This window comes from Lygodium microphyllum, chromosome 21 (assembly GCF_053477565.2).
Source record: "Lygodium microphyllum isolate KBCC chromosome 21, Lygodium_microphyllum_v1.1.10, whole genome shotgun sequence".
Lineage (NCBI taxonomy): Eukaryota > Viridiplantae > Streptophyta > Polypodiopsida > Schizaeales > Lygodiaceae > Lygodium > Lygodium microphyllum.
Window position 1 is genome coordinate 110,908,159 of NC_141155.1, and position 21,012 is coordinate 110,929,170.

Below are 21,012 nucleotides of genomic sequence, written 5' to 3' on the forward strand. Positions count from 1 at the left end.
TTGTCATGCATGCACATTATCTGCGAATACCTCAAGCTTACACGCAGAGTTTTCCATCAGCCTGGCTGCGCAACTGGCTTCCCACTGCAACTACACTATCTATTTGCCATCTCCTCCTCTTCGGCTTTCCACCATCATGTTGTGGCTTCATGGTGGCTCCTGGTCCCATTCATCTTAGTTGCTGCAACCAGCCATATTGAACAGCCCTCACTCACTAAACCATCAGTCATGAGTTTGGGTGGTTTCCCTTCTCTCTCAATAGTTTGATTCTACGCCCCAGTGATGAGTGGCACCTCCACCGAAGGCCTATAAGTCATGCCTTAGTGCAATAACTGGCACCTTCAACATTATGAAAGCTGAAACTGCCACCAACAAAGTTAATATTGCAAGTGCAACAGCAAGCAACATGCACCATAAAAGCCAATGGAGAATTAAAAGTATTATTCCCACTTTACATTGGCTTATGCAAAACACTAGCATTTCTTTCACGTACAATAGAAGTTGCAAGCAGGGAAAGTCTCTCACAAACCAAGCATGTCAGTAAGCCCAGATTTTAAAGCACAGTATAAAAGCAGACATACAAGGCCCAAGTGAAATGCAGCCACTACTCCCAAGTCCCAACATCATAACATATCACAATGTAACTTCAAAGTGTTTTTAGAAATGTACTGAATTGAATCAAAGTACAAATGATAATAATTCACAATGACATGCACAAATGCACAAAATGTTTTTAAATAGAAAACCCTGGCACTAGCTAACTACATGTCCTAGAAAACCCTAGCCCTGAATATGCTCGGCGGTCTACTAAATGTCTTAAATGTTCTTTAAGGAGCAAAGGGTTTCAATGAATAGTCCATGAGATGGCCAACAAACCCCCCTCCATTGTATAGGCTGATCAATCTAGGAAAATGTATCAAAACCAAGATATACATAAGGTCATGGTCGAACAATTTCATTCATATGGACATAGCAACCTATAGCTATACAAAGAATGAGAATCTTGTGTTAAAAAGTATACACAGCTTGCTGAAAAGCTTGGAACATAGGTCAAGGAAGAGCCCTTGTGAACAAATCTACCACACTTTGTGCAAGCATGGAATACTCAATTCAATATAGTGGTCAATGCACTCAAATTATCAATGTAAACGAGTATTGGAGCCATTTGGTAAAAATGAAGACATGCAAATATCTTGCCAACCCAAACACACTCCATTGCAATTGTAAAAGTCACTTTGAACTCATCTTCAAACCTAAAGGCAGTAACTAGAGCCTACTTTTCACTACACCAAGGAACGAGAGAGGTGCCCAACATAAAAAATGTGCTACTATAGCAACACAAGGCTCCGAACAACCAACCTAACTATCATATGTAAGTTCATGCATAGTAAGTGAAGGCATCAACCTTGCAGAAAAGGCCTAAATCCTCAAAGCATAAAAGTACCAAAAACAATTATGACTTGCACCTAGCCAATGTATTCCGTAGCATGTGAGGTACTAGTAGAACATATAAAAGTGTCCCCTTTGGGCACATAAGGGGGAGACTGAAATAACTTCCTACAAGAACTATGCTTGGAAGCACCACTGCCAAAATACCAAGAACTCAATGCATCACAACCAAATAACAATCATCATGAATAGATGGATTATGTCCAAATAAAAATGAAGCAAGCATAGTTCTGATAGTGAGTGAAGGTAGCAGTCCCATTAGTGGCACTAGTTACTACTAGACCGTATTCCCTCCCCTAAAGCAATGCGCTTGCTGTGACAAAGAATTGCAAACATGGAAGCAATAGAAACAACTGCTAAACATTGAAAGAGATGAACAAGAAAGCGCACGAGCTATGGCAATCACCAGAGTGTCTCTAGTCTCCCTCTCTTCACAAGATGCAAATATGCAATAGATGATGGGGAGAGGAGAGGCAAGAGCTATAAATAGGCCAAGGAACAACGCCTAAGATAGCTAAGCCAAACACAAATGACTACCCACTCAAGTGCTTGACCATATGCCCACATGCATCAAATAAAACCCATGAAACGTACTGATGCTAATGCTCTCTTTCAAATCACAGGTGACAAGTAAAATTGTCACAGGGATGTGAAGTTTTAAGATGTTTTGATTTTGCCAATAACATTTTATTAAGTTATTAATCAAATGTCCAAGGTTGTTTAGCACATGTGATGCACATGGTAGTTATTTCATGGTAACAAGCCAAGGACCTCAGGGATCCAGAGGGTGTCAAAGGCAAAAGTTGTGATAAGTTATGCTAGCGAGGCTTAGGGCGTTAGTTGGTATCAATTTTGACCCTAGCATAGTTGTTTAGCCAATAAGTATCAATGGTGACACTAGGAACTAGCATTGATTAATTAATAATGTCAATCTAAGGGTCAATAGAAGTTGCAGACCACTCCAGGTTGCAAATGGCCTAGCCAATTTAATTATGGATGCACACATTTTATTTTGGGCAAGGTGAGAAGGGCTGAAGCTAATTTTTAGGATCATTTAATTCTGAAAAAGAAAATTAAATGGTTGGATGATGCTAAAAAATGGCTTTAGAAGGCTGCCACTTGGCAAAAATGCCCACGCAAACTAAGAAAACGTTTTTGGGGCTGGGTCTCAACCACTCAATTGGTTAACAGTCTTTTGGGGGGGGTGGGACCGCGCTACTGGTCCATTTTCTAATCAGAGAATCAGAGAACAGCAATTTGCTACAGAAGACGGCCATCTCGAGATCTCAACAAGCAAGGGACAGCAAGGAGACATCTTCCAAGGGCTAGCAATAGCATTGTTGATCAAGTGACAACATTTTAAAGGTCCTTGCTAGTAGGTGACTACATTAAATGCAGTCTGGAACAAGTAATAGGTAGATTTTAGAGTTTTCTCACAAAGAAAATCAAATTTCTCTCTCATCTTGGATTTCTCTCACCTTCTCCAATAATTTCTCAAAAGATCTCAACATTTCCAACCATTCTCAAGAGATCTCAGCCAAATTTGGTGGACAGCAAGAGGATTTTTGCTGTAAGCCCTAAATTTCTATAGAAGCCAAGGTTTGTCAACTAGCTTGGGACCCGTGCCAATAGGAATAGGCATCATACACTAAAACCAGCACTTGAAATTCGTAGAATTGATAGAGATTTCAGATGCCAAGTCATCCTATGTAAGTTGGGGCAACATTTGGCTAGTTGGTGGTTCCATTTATGCAATTCCTAGGTGAAAATCAAGGGGCAATTGCCTCAACTTGCTTGCTGATTGTATGTACAACAAGGGGCTTTTGAATCAGCAAAGAAGATTATAGAATCTCAACTTATACACTGTCCATTAGCAATTAAAGATAAAGAAATACCAAAAGGGACACCAGTTTTGGGGCCAACTAGGTGTATATTATCCAAGATTGTTAAGGTAATGTGTGCATTTCAATTTACACTCAATTATTAATTGTTGTAATTAAGCGCTTGATCAAGATTTACCAACGTACCCTAAGAGAAAGACTAGTTTCAAAAATAAAGTATACAATGATTGAGCAATAACAAGCCCCTCAAAACCATTGCCATACCCCATATCACAACAATGATCTACCAAACACTTATACCACCATAGTACATACAACAATGACAAGCTAAGAGGACCATAGATACCAAAGCAATGGATGATCGAGCCACCACCAAGGCACCTCAAAAAGATAGTGATGTCAAAATCAATTGTACCAAGCCCTCGACTTCAGCAGTGTCACTAGCTACTTGCAATCCTTCCCAAGATACCCCTTCTTACCACAAAAGTACCATCGCCCCCCCCCCCCCTCTACTGCTAGACTAAGATGGCAGCCTTCCTTGCAACCTGAGTGCACACTTATGCTCCAATAACATGGAGGTCATATACTAGAAACAGACTAGAGTCAAAGACACCTCAACTTGAAAGGTTGCTGCCATACTATCATATACCAAAGGCAGCTTGTAAAGGACAATCCCCACCCAATGAGCTTCGAGTAGGGTAGACTCTGTGTTGCAAAGCTAGTCTTGAGTATGGGTCACCCAAAGAAGGAATGATTGAATTGTCCCGATAAACTCAAATATGAAGCTAACCATCCATCATAGAAGTAGTAGATAACCATGAAATGTACTAATGCTAACACCCTCACTCAAATCCTAAGTGAGAAGTATAATGAAACATACAATGATGGGAAACAAGCCAACCTTACCAACAGTCACCATTTCCCATACAACAATACCGATCTACCAAAAACATGTACCACCCTAGTATATATAAGAATGACAAGCAAAAAGGACCATGGATACCCTACCCAAGCAAGCAGTGGGTGATTAAGCTGCCACCAAGGTGCCTCAAAAGCACATTGATGTCAATGTCAATCATACCAACCAATCCCTAACCAAAGAGAGTAGAAATAGTTGACTCTCAATAATAGATACATAGAACTCCATTCCATGTGTCATGAGGATGTGAAATTTCTGAATGCTTTACTTATGCTAGATTGACATTTGATTAATTTAATAATCAAATGTGCAATGTTGAGATGCACATGTGATGCATAAGCAATGTGCAAGCAGGTATTTCATGGTAATAGACCAAGGAGCTTGAGAAATCAGTGCGTGCCAAAGGCAAAAGTTACAACAAGTTATGTCGACTAGGTTTTAGGTGATTATTGGTTTCAGTTTGGCCTTAGGACAATTAATTGGTTCATAAGCATCAATGGTGACACTAGTGACAAGGCATTAATTAATTAATGCCTCTTCATGGGTCAATTAAGGCTTGGGACAGCTTGGGGTTACAAATGGCCTAGCCAATTGTGGAAATTAATTAGATGGTCAAAAAATACTAGAAAATGGATTAAGAAGGCTGCCACTTGGCAAAACTACCCACACAAGAGGGGAGAAGGCCATTTGGGGCTGTTAGGCTCACTTGGTAGGTGCAAGCTGAGAGACAACAAGAAAAGAGATTGTTGAGACCTTCCAGAGAAAGGCAACTGCAACAATTTTCCTTCCAAAAGCATGCCATAGCATTTATGACACCTATAGGAGCTAGCAACAACATTTAATGGCTAGAAACATCAGTTTTTAGTCCTCATGAATTGAACAATACCTTCCTTGGCAAGATCGATAGTACAACTGTTAGAGATCATAGCTTGCACAGTCAGTCGGACTGCCACGTGGCAGTCCGACTGTCTGCAGCCCAATAAATGCAGCCGACTTGTTTCCAGGCTGCGCCCTGTTTCTGGCGCCCCAGTTCGTGGCAGATTTCGACTATTTAATAGTCGACACTTTCAGCAGTCTACACACTTCTCTGACGCAGATTACAGACCGGTGACGCGCAATCTCTGTCTCTGTTCACAGATTTCAGACAGCAGACAGTGCAGACTGCAGCAGACTTCGAGGTGGACAGCAGGTCACATCGTCGAGGTGGAGACACGCAGTCCAGCGCACTGCGCCCTTGTATATCGTTGTATTCAGCATTCTTTATACAGCAGATCTTCATCATCCACTGTCTCTTTCTCTCCCTTCTCTCTCTGTGTTCTCTCTCTCTCAGTCCTACGCTTCCGCACTGCTGCACTCTGACATGGTATCAGAGCAGTGTTTGAGGGCTGACTGAGCGCAGAATCAACCTGAAGAGGAGTTTCCATTGCGACACAAATTTGCGTTTTTTGCGTTTAAGGGCAGACAGGAGGGCTGCGCCTTGGAACAAGGCTGAAATGAGTGTGGGCGCACAGGAAAGGAGTACAAGTGGTGGATTTGCTGCTGTTTACTGCTGTTTGACGTGGAGGAAGTTTGAGTTTTCAGCCTAAAAGTGCAGGTTTTGCTTTTTCATCGCCTCCGGCGGGTGAAGAAGCTTCAGGACACGGAAGAGCCTTAGCAGGCTAAGTTTACCCAGTCAGAGGGGGCTGCTTTTGCGTTTGAGAAGGCATTGCAGGTGAAGATGTCTACAAAGATGGACTTGGAGTTCCAGGCGATTATGGACCGGAAGGTGCCTGTCTTACCGGCTCTTCCTACAGATCAGAAGCTCGACGGCGACAACTACCGCATTTGGCACGTCATGATGTTGGCCATCCTTGAGTCCTATGATTTGGCGGAGTTGGTACAGGAGGAGATTGACCGGCCCTCGGTAAGAGATGATTCCACTCTCTTCCGATGCTCGTGCGGAGTTGGCCAGGGCCCAATCTCATTGGGACAAACTGAATGCCAGGATTCGATCCTTTCTCTTTCTATCATGCACTACAACCGTGATCGCTCACATCGAGCACTTGACGGTGGCTCGTGAGATATGGCTGGAGCTTGATCAAATGTACAATCGGATGACCCTGATGAAGAGGATTTCTTTGGAGGTACAGATGCGGACCTTGTCCGTAAATAAGTCTTCTTCGCTACGGGAGCACATTAACAAGCTAAGGCAACTACAGATGCAGGTTCATAATGCGGGGAAGCCGATTTCCTCCGAAGACATGGCGATCACACTATTGTCCCAGTTGCCGCCACGATTCGGTACATTTTACTCTGCCCTTATTGCTTCGGGGCGAGAGTCTACTCTTCGCTAGGAAGAGTTGGTTCCTATGGTCTTGGACCAAGAGGAACAGTTAAAGGGACAGAATGCTTCCAAGTCGGAGGCGCCGACAGGTCAAGCCTCTCAGAAGAAGGGGAAGGACCAAAAGAAGAAAAAGGGGAATAACAAGTCCAAGAAGGACAAGGAGAAGGACAAGGACAAAGACTCCACATGTCATATTTGTGGAAAGACTGGCCATTGGAAGAAGGATTGCCCTGACAAAGACACGAAGGACACCAAGAAGAAGGACACCAAGGATTCTGGAGCAGTGGCTGCACCCTCATCAGCTGCATTTCTTCATCTAGCTGTCATTGAGGACGCTTCACCGAATGCTTCTGATGCTGCGATGACAGCTCCCCAAGCTCGAGAGTGGATTGTTGATAGTGGTGCCTCACGGCACATGACTCCTTCATCAGATGGTGTTGCCCAGCTACGACCCTCGCGTGGGCAGGTTCTCATTGGAGACAGCTCTTCAGTTTCTGTTGTAGGTCGGGGTAAGATGCAGCTTATTCCGGATGAACGAGGTGGCACCCATACCTCAGAGGTTTTGCATGTACCAGGATTAGGGTACCATCTCCTTTCAGTTCATAAGATTTGCTCCCTTGGTCTTTTGGTGGAGTTTGACAGTTCTACTGTGCGAGTCCTTGATCATGGATCGAGAAAGGTTTTCTCATCCGGATATGAGGAGAACGGCATTTACAAACTGAAGTCTTCCACTGCCCTCTCTACTCTTCTTCTTACCTCACAGTCACAGTCAGAGTTATGGCATGCTAGGTTTGGTCACCTGAACTATGACTATCTTCGGAGGGCATCACGTGGACAGCTTGTTCGAGGGTTGTCGGATATAGTGGTGAGCCAGCAACCATGTGTCTCCTGCATTCGGGGGAAGCAGCATAGAGATGCCATTCCCCACACAGCTTCGCGGCGGTCTACTTCACCGATGGAGCTAGTATCTACGGATCTATGTGGCCCTATGAGGAATGAGTCCTTGCGTGGGAGCTCGTACTTCATGCTGATCGTGGATGACTATAGCAGGATGACATGGGCCTACTTTTTGGCACTAAAGTCTGAAGCTTTCTCGCACTTCAAGGATTGGCTTCTCTTTGAGGAGAACCGATCAGGCCAGAAGTTGAAGACCTTGCGATCCGACAAGGGAGGTGAATTTGTGTCTAATGAGTTTGCTCGGTTTTGTGCAAATAGAGGAATTCACCAGGAGTTTGCCAATACCAATACTCCTCAAGAAAATGGTATTCTTGAACGGAAGAACCGCAGTGTGATCGAGATGGCGCGCACCATGATGGAGCACCGACAGACCCCTCAAGTTCTGTGGGCCGAGGCTGTGGCTACTGCAGTCCACATCCTTAATCGATCCCCTACTTCGGCTGTGGAAGGGATGACTCCATTTCAGGCTTATTTTGGGACGAAGCCAGATGTTTCTTACTTTCGGGTCTTTGGATGTGATGCCTATGTTCACATTCCCAAGGCTCACCGTGATAAATTTGAAGCAGCTTCCCGAAAACAAGTATTTGTTGGCTACAGCTCCCAGTCCCAAGGCTACCGACTGTATGATCCTGTCAAACGAGATGTGTACACTAGCCGTGATGTGCGGTTTGTGGAGGTTCCGACTACTTCAACGGGTGAGGAGCATCCCGTTCTTGGAGATCCATGGGAGAGTTGGGCTCCTTCTACAGTTCCACTGGAGCCCGTGCCTTTTGATTATGATTCTGTTTCTGAGACAGAGTCTATTGTTCCACCGGACGCCTCTGAGGAGTTACCACCGGTGGATATTCCAGAGTCTTCTGCTGATGGAGAACGTCGAGGGGAGGTTCGGCCTCCTCCTCGCTGGGCCCGTGACACACTCCGTGATTCAGGGATCGAGGGGATTCCTGAGGAGTGGGGACCGCAAGATGGTCCGCGGCGGTCACGGAGGCACCAGGCACATTCGACGGAGCTTGTTTGCTCCAACTATTGTTTGATGACCCGTGTTATGCAGGATCGAGAGCCCATCTCCGTGAAGGAGGCTTTACAGTCCGCACCATGGAAGAAAGCTATGGAAGCCGAGTTGGAGGCTATTGAGAGGAATGGCACTTGGTCACTCGTGCCCCGCCCCCCGAAGAAGAAGGTGATTGGAGTCAAGTGGGTCTTCAAGACCAAATATCTCAGTGATGGTACTTTGGATAAGCACAAGGCTCGCCTTGTTGCTAAAGGTTTTGCACAACGCCCAGGGATTGACTGTCATGACACTTTTGCCCCCACAGCTCGTATGGCGACCATTAGAGCTGTTCTTGCTTTGGCTGGCCATAGGAGATGGCCTGTTTATCAATTGGATGTGAAGTCGGCCTTCCTGAATGGTGATTTGAAGGAGGAGATCTATGTTGAGCAGCCTCCTGGCTTTGGTTCTTCAAATGGGAAAGTCTACAGATTGAAGAAAGCCTTGTATGGCCTCAAGCACGCCCCGCGTGCATGGAACGAGAAGATTGATTCGTTCCTCCAGTCTCAGTTGGGATATCGGCGGTCCAAGGCCGATCTACAGCTGTATGTTCACACTTCCGAGGATGGTTGTGTACTGTTTGTATTATATGTTGATGATTTGATTGTCACAGGTGATGCTGCACAGCAGGTCCAAGAGACAAAGTCAGCTTTACATCGGACGTTCGAGATGACGGATTTGGGTCTACTCCATTTCTTTTTGGGCCATGAGATTTATCAGTCTCAGAGGGGGATCTTTATCTCTCAACAGAGATATGTACAGGAGCTCTTGGTGTCTTTTGAGATGGAAGGCTGTCGGGCCCTCTCTACTCCTATGGATCCGAACTGGAAGGCCCCTTCCCATTCAGCTTCTCCTTTGGCGGATGCGTCCCGCTATCGACAGTTGATCGGGTCCTTGATTTGGCTTCTCAACACCAGGGTTGATCTATGTTTTGCCGTTGGGCTCTTCGCAGGGTTCATGAGTGAACCTAAGACGGTGCATTGGCAGGCTGCTCAGAGGATACTTCGGTATCTGAGGGGGACGTCTGATTTGGGGATGCATTACCCCGCAGGGACAGATGGGTCAGATCTTGTACTTGCAGGTTGGAGCGACTCGGATTGGGCCGGTGACGTGGACCACAGGCGGTCTACTACAGGTTACTGCTTTACTTTGGGTGCAGGTGTTATTTCATGGAGTAGCAAGAAGCAGCCCACGGTAGCCCTTTCGTCTACTGAGGCGGAGTATCGAGCCGCGTCTTCCACCACCTGCGAGGTTGTGTGGCTTCGGAGATTGTTGGAGCAGCTTGGGTGCCCCCAGACTCGTCCTACATTGCTGCGATGTGACAATGAGAGTTGCATTGCCTTGGCAAGGAACCCTGTTTTTCATGCCCGGACGAAGCACATTGAGATTCAGTACCACTTCATCCGAGAAAAGCTTCTGGATGAGACCATCACTGTGGAGTATTGCAAGACGGAGGACAATCTTGCGGATTTGTTTACGAAGGCGCTTCCTCAGGCTCTACTTCGGCAACATTCCAGATCCCTCAGGCTTCTGCCCTGTCCAGGCTCTGAGAGGGGGTGTTAGAGATCATAGCCTGCACAGTCAGTCGGACTGCCACGTGGCAGTCCGACTGTCTACAGCCCAGTCGGCTGCATTTAATGCAGCCGACTTGTTTCCAGGCTGCGCCCTGTTTCTGGCGCCCCAGTTCGTGGCAGATTTCGACTATTTAATAGTCGACACTTTCAGCAATCTACACACTTCTCTGACGCAGATTACAAACCGGTGACGCGCAGTCTCTGTCTCTGTTCACAGATTTCAGACAGCAGACAGTGCAGACTGCAGCAGACTTCGAGGTGGACAGCAGGTCGCATCGTCGAGGTGGAGACACGCAGTCCAGCGCACTATGCCCTTGTATATCTTTGTATTCAGCATTCTTTATACAGCAGATCTTCATCGTCCACTGTCTCTTTCTCTCCCTTCTCTCTCTGCGTTCTCTCTCTCTCAGTCCTACGCTTCCGCACCGCTACACTCTGACAACAACAACCATTTCGAAGGGTTTCTCCGCAATGAAACTCTAAAATTTCTCTCTACTACATTCTCTCACCATCTCCAGCCTATGCTCATCCATTCTCCAAAATTCTCAGCCATTCGAAGCAGACCTCAGCCAAATTTGGTGGACAACAAGGGAATTTCTGCTGTAAACCCTAATTTACAGCAAAAATGAGGGTTTAGCAACCACATTAGGACCTGTGTCAACAATTAGAGGCATTGAAAACTGAAATCAGCGGCTGGAATTTGAAGAATTGCCAGAGATTTCAAGAACCAGCCCATGCCAATTGATTTGGGGGCAACATTTGGCAAGCGAAGAGTCAACTTAAGACAAATCCTCGGTGAAAACCAAGGGGCAAATTGACAAGAAGGCTTACTAATCATTCATGATAGCAAGAGGCATTTGGAATAGCGGAGAAGATTGAAGAACCTCGGTTGTACTCCTTCCATTTGCAATATAAGTTTTAAAAATGCCGCAAGGGGCACCAATTTTGGGGCCAACAAAGTATCGAATGTTCGAAATTGTATGATAAAGTTTGTATTTCCAATTTTGTGAATTCTATTCATTGCTGTAATTAAGTGCTTAATCAGGTTTTCACTACCCTTTTCAAGAAGGAAGGCCAGTTTCATGGTTTCATTGTGGAGATATCATCAAATCTGAGGTACCTAATTGCAAGCCAAAAGCTTACAATGGAAGTTAGAGAGCGAGAGAGAGAGAGAAGGGGGGAGTTCAGATTTTATGTTGGTCATAATTGACATTCATAAGTAGTGGTCTTGATTGATAAACTACAATCCAAAGGCTATCACACCTCTGGATAGTTGGGACCAAATTGTGGCCACGGTTCTTATTTTAGCTATTTGCTTTTAATGTCCCCAAGTGAAAGAATCACAATGTCTCTTTGTATGAAAGGTCATGATTGAAAGGGTGGATAACTTTTGCCTTGTAAAAGTTGTGATTGATATGGCTGATTCAATTTCACTTAATCAACACTTTAAATGGCAAATTTGTGACCTAAAATAAATTATGTTTTCTTGAAAGGGAACGAACTTTCAATTTTTGACCATCAATATTGCATCCTATTCCATGAAGACTTTTTATGCCCTAAAACGTTTAGGGTTTGGCTTGAAACGCCACATGGTGTCGTTTTGGGGTTACGAAATGTTTCGGTCCAAGAAACGCATTTCAAGAGATTTTGACCCCATTTCGGCATTTCGCCCTTTCCTAAGTGTCGTTTCAAGCCATTTCGCATAACTAAGATGTGGACAATGAAGAGTTCTTTATTGCTCCACTTGAGGGTTATGATATCTTGCTTGGTACCTTGGTGTCATCATATGCATGCAATGATTGATACACATGCTAAAGTGGTCATTATTCAACATAAGGGCAAGTCCCATACTTTGGATATAAAGTTGAAAAGGGAATCTACTCCTATTGTATCGATTGCTGCCATTTCCAAAGTAACGAAAATTGACCTTTCAACGTACCTCGTTTTTACTAATATGAGGTTGAAAATGAGAATGTAGGGAACGTGTCAAAGTTAAAGAAGGATCACATTTCATTTCTGAACATGTATGCTAATTGTTTCTTTCAACCACATTTGGGACAGTGACCGCCTGAAAGGCCAAAATAAGATCACTTAAAGTAGCCCACCTAATGAGCCATCCCACAAGGTAAGTGCAACATAGTAAGAGAAGATAATAAATCAAGTGACTGAGTTGTTGGAAAAAGTGTTGATTCGACCCAACTCATCTCCCTTTTGTTCTCTAGTACTTTTGATGTGGAAAAAGAATGGTTCATAGCATTGTGCATTGAATATCATACTTTCAATAAAAGCACATTAAAGAATTGGTTTTCGATCCCTTGAATCAATGATGTTATGGATAGATTGCAAAGAGCAACCATATTCAACCGTATAGATTTGAAAAGTGGATATCATTAGATACGCATTAGACCAAAGGATTAGCCTAAGATATCTTTCACAACATCTTTTGGGTTGTATGAGTTTCTTGTCATGCCTCTTGGACTTATAAATGCTCCTGCCACTTTTAATCGGATGATGGATCATACCTTCAAGCCACATAGGGGATTTCTAAACATCTTCTTTGATGATATGATTATCTACTCAAAAAATGAGGCAAAGCATAGAAAGCATTTGGACATTATGTTCAATGAGCTGCATAAGTATAGACTTGTTATTAATGACAAGAGAGAATTTTTCTTGCATGAGGTCCATTATTTGGGGTACATAGTTTCGACTAACAATACTCATATGAACCCTGCAAAGGTTGACGCAATACATTCATAGCAAGCTTTGAGGAATATACATGAGATCCGCAATTTTTTGGATCTATGCTCCTATAACATGAAGTACATACATAATTTTACTGAAATTGTGTATCCACTGCATGCTTTGCAAAAGAAAAATATGCCTTTTAGATTAACAAGAGTGAAATTTCAGCATTTGATACATTGAAAGACAAAATGGCTTTAGGTCTTGTGCTTAAGTAGCCCAATCTCAAGAAAATATTAGTTGTACAATGTGACACATATGGAAATAACATTGGGATTATTTTAATGCAAGATAGCTTGATTATTGATCATTATTCTAACTTCTAAGTTTTTAACTAAGTTTATCTATAGGGTTGATGAGATTCGTGTAGTGTGGAATGCACGATGGGATTGGTTCCATAAACCAATCCATACTGTCGCACATATCTTTCATCCCCTTTGGCGTAGCGAGGAGTAGTATACTAACGAGGAGTTAGAGGAGGGCTTCATGGAATACATGAGGTGCCTCACAGGGAATGATATAGATATGATGAGAAGAGTAGAGAATGATTTACTGGCATTCCACAATCATTCTCTTCATTTTGGCCCACCCACAGCTAGGCTTCGAGAAACACGGCTTTAGTCTGTCTCTTGGTGGAAGAAATACGACAACTGTGCTCTACTTTGGTATGTGACTGGTGACTTTTATATTTTGAATCTTGATTATCTGATGCATTATGCAACCTAGGTAATAAGTTTGTAATCTATTACCCACTCAAATGTTGATTTTGTGACATGCATATTAGCAATTGTCAATTACTTAATCTCAATCTCTTAAATTTGAATAGAAACGCATTGTCATTCAGGTCCTCTCGCAAGATTGTAGTTCAAGGCCAGCTGAGAGAAACTAGAGCACGTGGATCCTCTTCCACACCGAAATGAGAAACAAGCTCACAACTGCCCAACTGGAGCGTTTAGTGTTTTGCCATTGCAATCTCTTCTTAAGAGGACCGCTCTGTCCCTTGAGCCTTCACAGGTAAATTGGTAATGATTAGTATTATGTATAATTAACTTTTTAACCTTGAGTCCTTGACACTTGACATTGCTAATTTGTTTGGAAGTTGAATTGTAAATTGTGATATATATGAACATTGAACATATTGAATCTTCTCTCATATGATATATCTTTGTCTCGTTCACCTTTACCGGTGAATGTTAACAAGATTGATATAGAGGAGGAGCGAGATATCTACTCCATACTCTATGAGGAGCTATCGGCACTAGTGCATGAGACTCGTGCACAAAGGAGGGTTAGAGTGAGGGCCACACGTGGTCGTACATCACATGCAGAGTCAGAGCCAGAGGCTAAGGCTGCTTCATCAACTTCTCCATTAGGGTCCTCAGAGTCGGACGAGGAGATGGCACACAGATCCTTAGAGTCTGGATGAGTCATGAGTCATGACTCGTAATATACAGGAGTCAGTTTAACAGTGCAGAGTCTAGTCTAGAGTTGCCAGTTGTTCATTGATATTGATACTTAAAACCTCATTGGACTTTGGAGTTTTGACAGATTATTCACATGACTAGAGTCCAGACTAGAGTTGCCAATTGTTCATTGATGTTGATACTTATAGCCTCATTGAACTTAGGAGTTCTGACAAATTATTCACATGACATAGTTACTATCATTGTATCTTCATCCCACTTATTATGCATCTTGATTCTTATTCCATTATTCTTGATATCAGTCTTCACTGCTCTTTAGATCATAGATTATCCATGAGTCATAAATTCTAACTCATTTTGTTGTCCTAAGTTTTGAAAATTGAGTCTTAATTGTGTTAAGTTGTCTTAAGTTTCAACCATTTAGTCCTCAATCTTGACTCCTCAATCTTCACTCATGAGTCACTAGTGACTCGTGAAATGTGTAATGAATCATATGATTTCAATAATATGACATAAAGACTCAAAGTTTTGTATGAAATTCAGATACATGTTATTGTAGGCATTGATATATTTACATACCCACATATTACTGATTTTTTTTTAGTGTATAATCCGAAATGCCATTTCCTCATTTTCAAACTTTGGCCGAAACTCCGAAACTCTAGTTTTTCTCGTTTCCGTTTCTCCCATTTCCAAAACTCCCCCGTACTATGCTAGGAAGTTGCATGCCAAAGAGCTCAAAACCTGGAAGGACATTTGGGACAAGGAGGATCAACAATTGCTACCCTTGGATATACTGACATTGATATAATCTCGCTTTGAGAGAGCAATAGTGGTTGTAGCACACTCTTTGGTACAGGGAGAGAAAATTGACCCACCTCAGTCATTTCTTTGTCGGATTTCCTCCTAAATTCACTCCAAAGCCCTGCCAAAAAGTGCTTAGCAATATGCAAACACAGAAAAGATTGCATCCCCCCATCCCCTGTACTCTCTCTTGGTCTTTGTGAGAAATGGAGGAAATACTATCCCATAGCTAGGACAATCACCTAAAGGCACAAGCTAAAGCAAGTGTGTAAAGCAACGTTGTCCTATAGACTTTATTTCTTGAGATAAAGAATAATGATCAAGAAGCTTTCCCTTAGAGCCAATCTAGCAAAGAAGTTTGATATCACTCCCATGTGTCTCCTTTGTAGAAAGCTGAAGAGGATAAGAAACATTTATTTTGGGACTATCCCCAAATCACTCCCATTTGGGCTAAGATTACAAGATACCTCAAAGAAGCTAGCCTAAGGTGTGATTTAGGGATGGCATCAACCATGTTCTGTAATCAAGCAACTCTGTATAAAGCTTCCTAGAAACTAGTATCTCTAGTATTTGTGTTTGCTATCAAGTTTATCTAAAAAAAAAGGAATGATAGATTCATGGATAGGAAACCAAAGTCGCTCCCCATTGATATATGAAAGGCCTCTTGAATGACCATGTTGCTATTTTGAAGGCTATAAAGTCCCAACATTGGATCTACAAGCTATTTTGTCAGAAGCTGAAACGTATGGCCTAGTGCCTACTATACCACAAGTTGTAAATATATACCTTTTTTAATACTACCACCACCTTACAAAAAAAACAAACCTCCAAGATTTGAACTCCTAGACTGCATCATACATGTAGATATTAGAAAGCCACTCACACAATCCACTGCACCTAAATCTGGATGCAGCTAGAATGCCCCATTACCACTTGCTCAATCCCTCTGGTACTCTAAGAGTCATGAGAAATGACAACAATACTAAGGCTAGAAAACTAATTCCCTACTCACCAAAGTCTTGGCTAAGCAATTGTAATCTATATCAAAACCTAAGGATGATGATGAGTCGATGGAAGCCTTGCTCTTTGTCTCTTGCATTCATAATGTGACTAGTTCACAAGCACAAAATACCTAAACCATATACAATGGGCTGATTTTCTACAAATTTGAAAGTTAGGGTTTCGAGATCCTAATTTCTATATACACTGGACAGCAAGCTGATTTTCTTTGTTTATGCTTTGCTATGTTCAAGCGAAGTACAAAGAGCTTCTTGGATGAATGTAAGATAAGAATGCACAAAGTATAGCACACTATCCAAAGCATCTCAATATGAAACATCTAGTGTGCAAGTTTCTTTTCTAATACTTATATGTCGAGCTCTCTATTTCAATTTAGGACCGATATTGTGGGCATTTACAGGTCCTAATTGGGTTGAACCTTTGTTTTTCCAGCTCTTGCCTTGGTGAATATTGTCTCTCTCAACATGGAGACGGAGATATATCTTCTTCCGTGGCATCATGCATCCTTTTCCCTTATCTTGGGCATCCATCTTTCTTTTTGTTTAATTGACATATTTTTATCATTTAACATCATTTACTACTCTACTAGTTCATTTCTGTTTCATATCAAGTGGACTGATACTTTGGTGGTTGTGCCTATGATACTTAGTCAACTTGCAACCATCTCGCGAAATTGGGTACAGACACATCTCAATTGCCTTGGTGGTTGATCCTTCCTCTACTCTTCTAGTTGGAGAGTATCAAGTCTTCCTTCTTCATCCACTAGATCCATTTGCATGGTAGACTACTATCTTGGTGATTCTCAACTCACATTGAAGCTATCTTCCACGTTGAGATTTGGACTTGCCTCGGCACTTGGTCAATACACGAGCCCTCTCCCGAGATTGAGTACGAGCATGTTTTGCATACCAGAAGGTTAATTCACTTTTGGCTCTTGGGTTGTCCAATCTACCTTCATCATCAAACTCCATCATTTCATCTTGGTTCTTAGCACCACATAAAGACCAACATCTAATCCTTCTTTGACAATAACATCCATCGTTCAAAGGGATTTTTGCTCTTACTTTGTTACCTATAGGTTGTGGTGTTTGTCTTCAACATCGACCTCCTTTTCTTGTGTATTCACCCTTTGCATTGCATGATCCTCATCTTTGTAAAAGGGTGCTTGGGCAAGCAAACAATTCATAGTCACAAGTGATTGGGAGACGATGACAAGGATGATGACGAGGGACGAGGTACTCAAGACCGAAACAACATTTAAAAAATTAACAATCTTTTGACTTTACCTTTATCTAAAATGTGCATCATCAAAGTAATATTCAAATGTTTAACTTAACACTAATTTATATTAATAACACGATACAAATAGCCCAATGGGCCATCTCCCAAGGCAACCTTATTAATTTTTAATAATCGAGTCCAAATAAGCTTATGTGTCATGAGTAATTCAACAAGTTAATATTAATAATCAAATTTCAATGAGTACAAAGTTTAAAACATATAAATAAAGGGCTAGTGGGACATGACTCAAGTAGATAGTCTACTCTGATAAAATCAAAATGTCAACTGACAAAAGACTAAAGCAAATCAAAATGACCGAATGGTATATCATAAATGCCAAGGCCCAAGATATATGGAGCAAATAAAAATCAAAATGGGCCATCAGTCATGCCAATAGCTACAAGCATCACTTGAAATCCTCCTTGTCACAATGATTATTGCAATCCTCCTCTTTCTCATCCTAATGGTGCTCCTCTAGCTCTTCCATCTACTACTATTCTCACTCCACAAAAGGATCTGCTTTAGCAATCATGCTTTTATCAAGCATACCCAAGTTAGCACCCATAAAAACTAAATCATTTGCCTTTTGTATACCAAGACGATTTTTTTTAAATATTGTATGGCTGTAGAAGCTCCACAATTACTTTAAACAAGATGAAGTAACTACTTACCTAGATACACAAATGGCCAACTCCCACGGCTCAAGCCCATAAACATTCCAATTCTTCCACCAAAATGTTGCTCCAATCTTAAACCTATTCATAAGTGCATTTCGACAGCCAAAGCAACCCTCTTGCTCTCTATCCTCAGCCAACCCATTTTTACTTTTCCTCATATCAATATCAACCATCATTCTCTCCAAAATTGTCATAACACAACAAAAAAAGATTTTATATCCTTTTTATTATTTTGTATATTTAAATTTATTTAAAAATTTTCCTTTAAACTTACTAAATATAAAGAAAAGTGCATTAGAGTTGGCCACTAATGAGTGGTCACAAATTTATGGTGGGACCCACACAGTGGATTAAAGCAAAAAAGCATATACACTTCCATCCATATGACCCAATTAATGGCTTGAAGTTAAAATGCACACATCTTTGCATAGAAAACTTGTATGAAAATATTAGTATTGTTTTTGTAATATACTCATAAAGAGCCTTCATATGACACACATACTGGGAGACCCCTGAATATTGAGGGATCTCTACATTTTAGGTCGTCCCTAAATTTAGGAGCCATTAGTCTAAAAATACTAGTTTCAAAAAATAGAGATGACACTTAAAAATAGTAATTTTTATACTTTTACAATACTTAGTACATTTAGTTATTTCTATTCTTAATAGTACTAAATCCAAAAAGGAAGACCATAGAAAAGAGACAAGTGTCAAGAGACTTGTCACACAAGCTTGTATCCTTCCACATGAAACACCTCATGACATGTGGCTAGCCGCTGATCTTGTGCTAGCCCACTCTCCCTTTTTGCACTTACTCTCCCATGTTCCCTATAAAGAGAGCTCATTTTTCTTCATTGTACATCAATTTTTCTGGCTGAAAATTCACGTATATTAGTTTTTCCGGCTGTAAACTCACATAAAGCAACTAAAGATGACCTAAAGTCGACCCCATCCATCTACATCATCATCCTCTACCATCAAATACCCCCATTTTCCCTCTTCTCTCACTGTTGTGTTACTGTCAGAAGTGGAGCAGCGGTGGAAGCATAAACATGTGCTGAAATAAACTGCTGAAACACAAGACAAAAAGAGAAAAGAAAAGAACACGATACAGATGAGAACTCAGATGTATGCACGGGAAATGGAATCCATATATCTGAACACGAGACAGTCGCATACAACAGTGAGTCACTGGCTGCGTGGGCACTAGCACTGGCTCCTCTCTCCACAGAGTCTGCAGATGGTGAAATGAAGTGACTGACTGAGAAGGAGCCACTGAGTATAAATAGGCTGAAAAAGTGGCGAGCAATAATGCCGGTCGGATAGCATTAAAGCTGGCCGACTGGTGCATAAAATGCTCCAACGGCATAAAATGTCACACCAGAAAAAACCTAAAATACCTAATAAAAATGCCCAGCCTAGATCAAGCTCAGACTCACACATGAGCTGACAAATACTCTGCTAACAGTTACAAGATAGCAAAAACTATAAATTCATTACATCTCTTTCTCTCCAAGCTTTTCTTCCATTTCATAAACAAGAACCAAGCAATATTAATATATTGTTGATCAATGATGAGAAAAGGTTGATTTTTCCTCTTTCTACTCACATCTTGTAAAGAAATCTCTTGTTTTTATTGCATAGAAAGTCACACATGTATGTATATACATCTTTTCATAATCCTATGATTCAGAACTACTTCTATTCACTCTCTGGTTAATTGCAACTGAGTTCTTTCTTAAAGGACTCGGGTTGAGCAAAAATAAATTTCTTTCCAAGGGCAAGAACAAGGAGAAAAGGGACTCTAGGAGAGGAGAGGTCTTATCCATCTTCACCCCTCAATCTTGTCTCCAATAATTTTACATTTCCATGGCTATTAATGGCCATATTCAACTTTAAGCATTTGCTATCGCTATTTCTTAAAACATTTAAGACAAACGAATATTGTAATTGTTGAGCATACTATGTTCTTCGGGGTGTTTACAATGGTATCAAAACCTTAGCTCCATCTTTACCCCAACACCGGTAGTACTTACAATTATAAGTTAGTTCATTTTTTGCCCTTGCATTAAGTGCTTAAGCATAATTTTTTCTTAGAATCTCAATGGAAAATCTCAATGCTATAATTCAAGCTATTCAAAGCCTTAAGGAGAAAAACCAACATATTCGTAAGCAACTTCTCAAACTAAAAAGAGTTGAGGAGCCCAAAGAATCTAAGGAAAGCAACCCATCTACATCAAGGAGACAAAAGCCATACCAATAAAAGCAGCCGATAAGAAACCCCAACTTCTTCTCGAAGACATAATGAAACGAGAGAAAGGTCTCATTCTACTTCAAGACAAAGAAAGAGATCACATCAAAGCCCATCCTCTTCTTCAAAGTCATCTAGTGTCTTTTTTTATAGACTTTTGTCGAGCAACGAAGAGACATATCCTTCTCGGGGAATATCTCATCATCAACAAAGGTATCAACATTCTTCACTTGTCTCCATCTTCATCCCCGTCAATCACTTCATCATCTTCAAGATCCGAAGACATAAGAAAAAAAAGACTAAGTTGTTATCTCAACTTGAGAAGAAGATTAAATTCAATATGTATGATGGTTCTCAAAATCCTCATCAATCCTAGATGAATGTGACAAATATAAAGAAAAAGAAAAGATTAAGCTTGCAGCTCTACCTTTGGCCAACGTATCCCACACTTGATGGACCAAAATGAATTATGATCATGTTGCCCCAAATCTTGACATTGTTTTGTTTGCATGATACAAGGCCAATTCCTTCCTGTTCATTTCAAAAGAGATGTAAAAATGGAATAGAATCGACTATGGCAAAGGAAAAATGAGTCTCTTAATAACTATACAAAGAGGTTTTGGAAAATCAGCAATTGAAGGTTTGCATTTTAAACTTTGTACTGCTCTTAATCATTATCATTGTTCCGATCTTAGGAAA

General features: G+C 41.5%; 1 protein-coding gene across 1 annotated transcript in view; it reads right to left on the reverse strand.

Annotated features, from left to right (window-relative positions):
- LOC148018428 (splicing factor U2af large subunit A-like) overlaps nucleotides 1-21,012 on the reverse strand; it is a 49,055-nt gene that overhangs the window by 24,334 nt on the left and 3,709 nt on the right. The gene's annotated exons all lie outside the window — the stretch shown is intronic.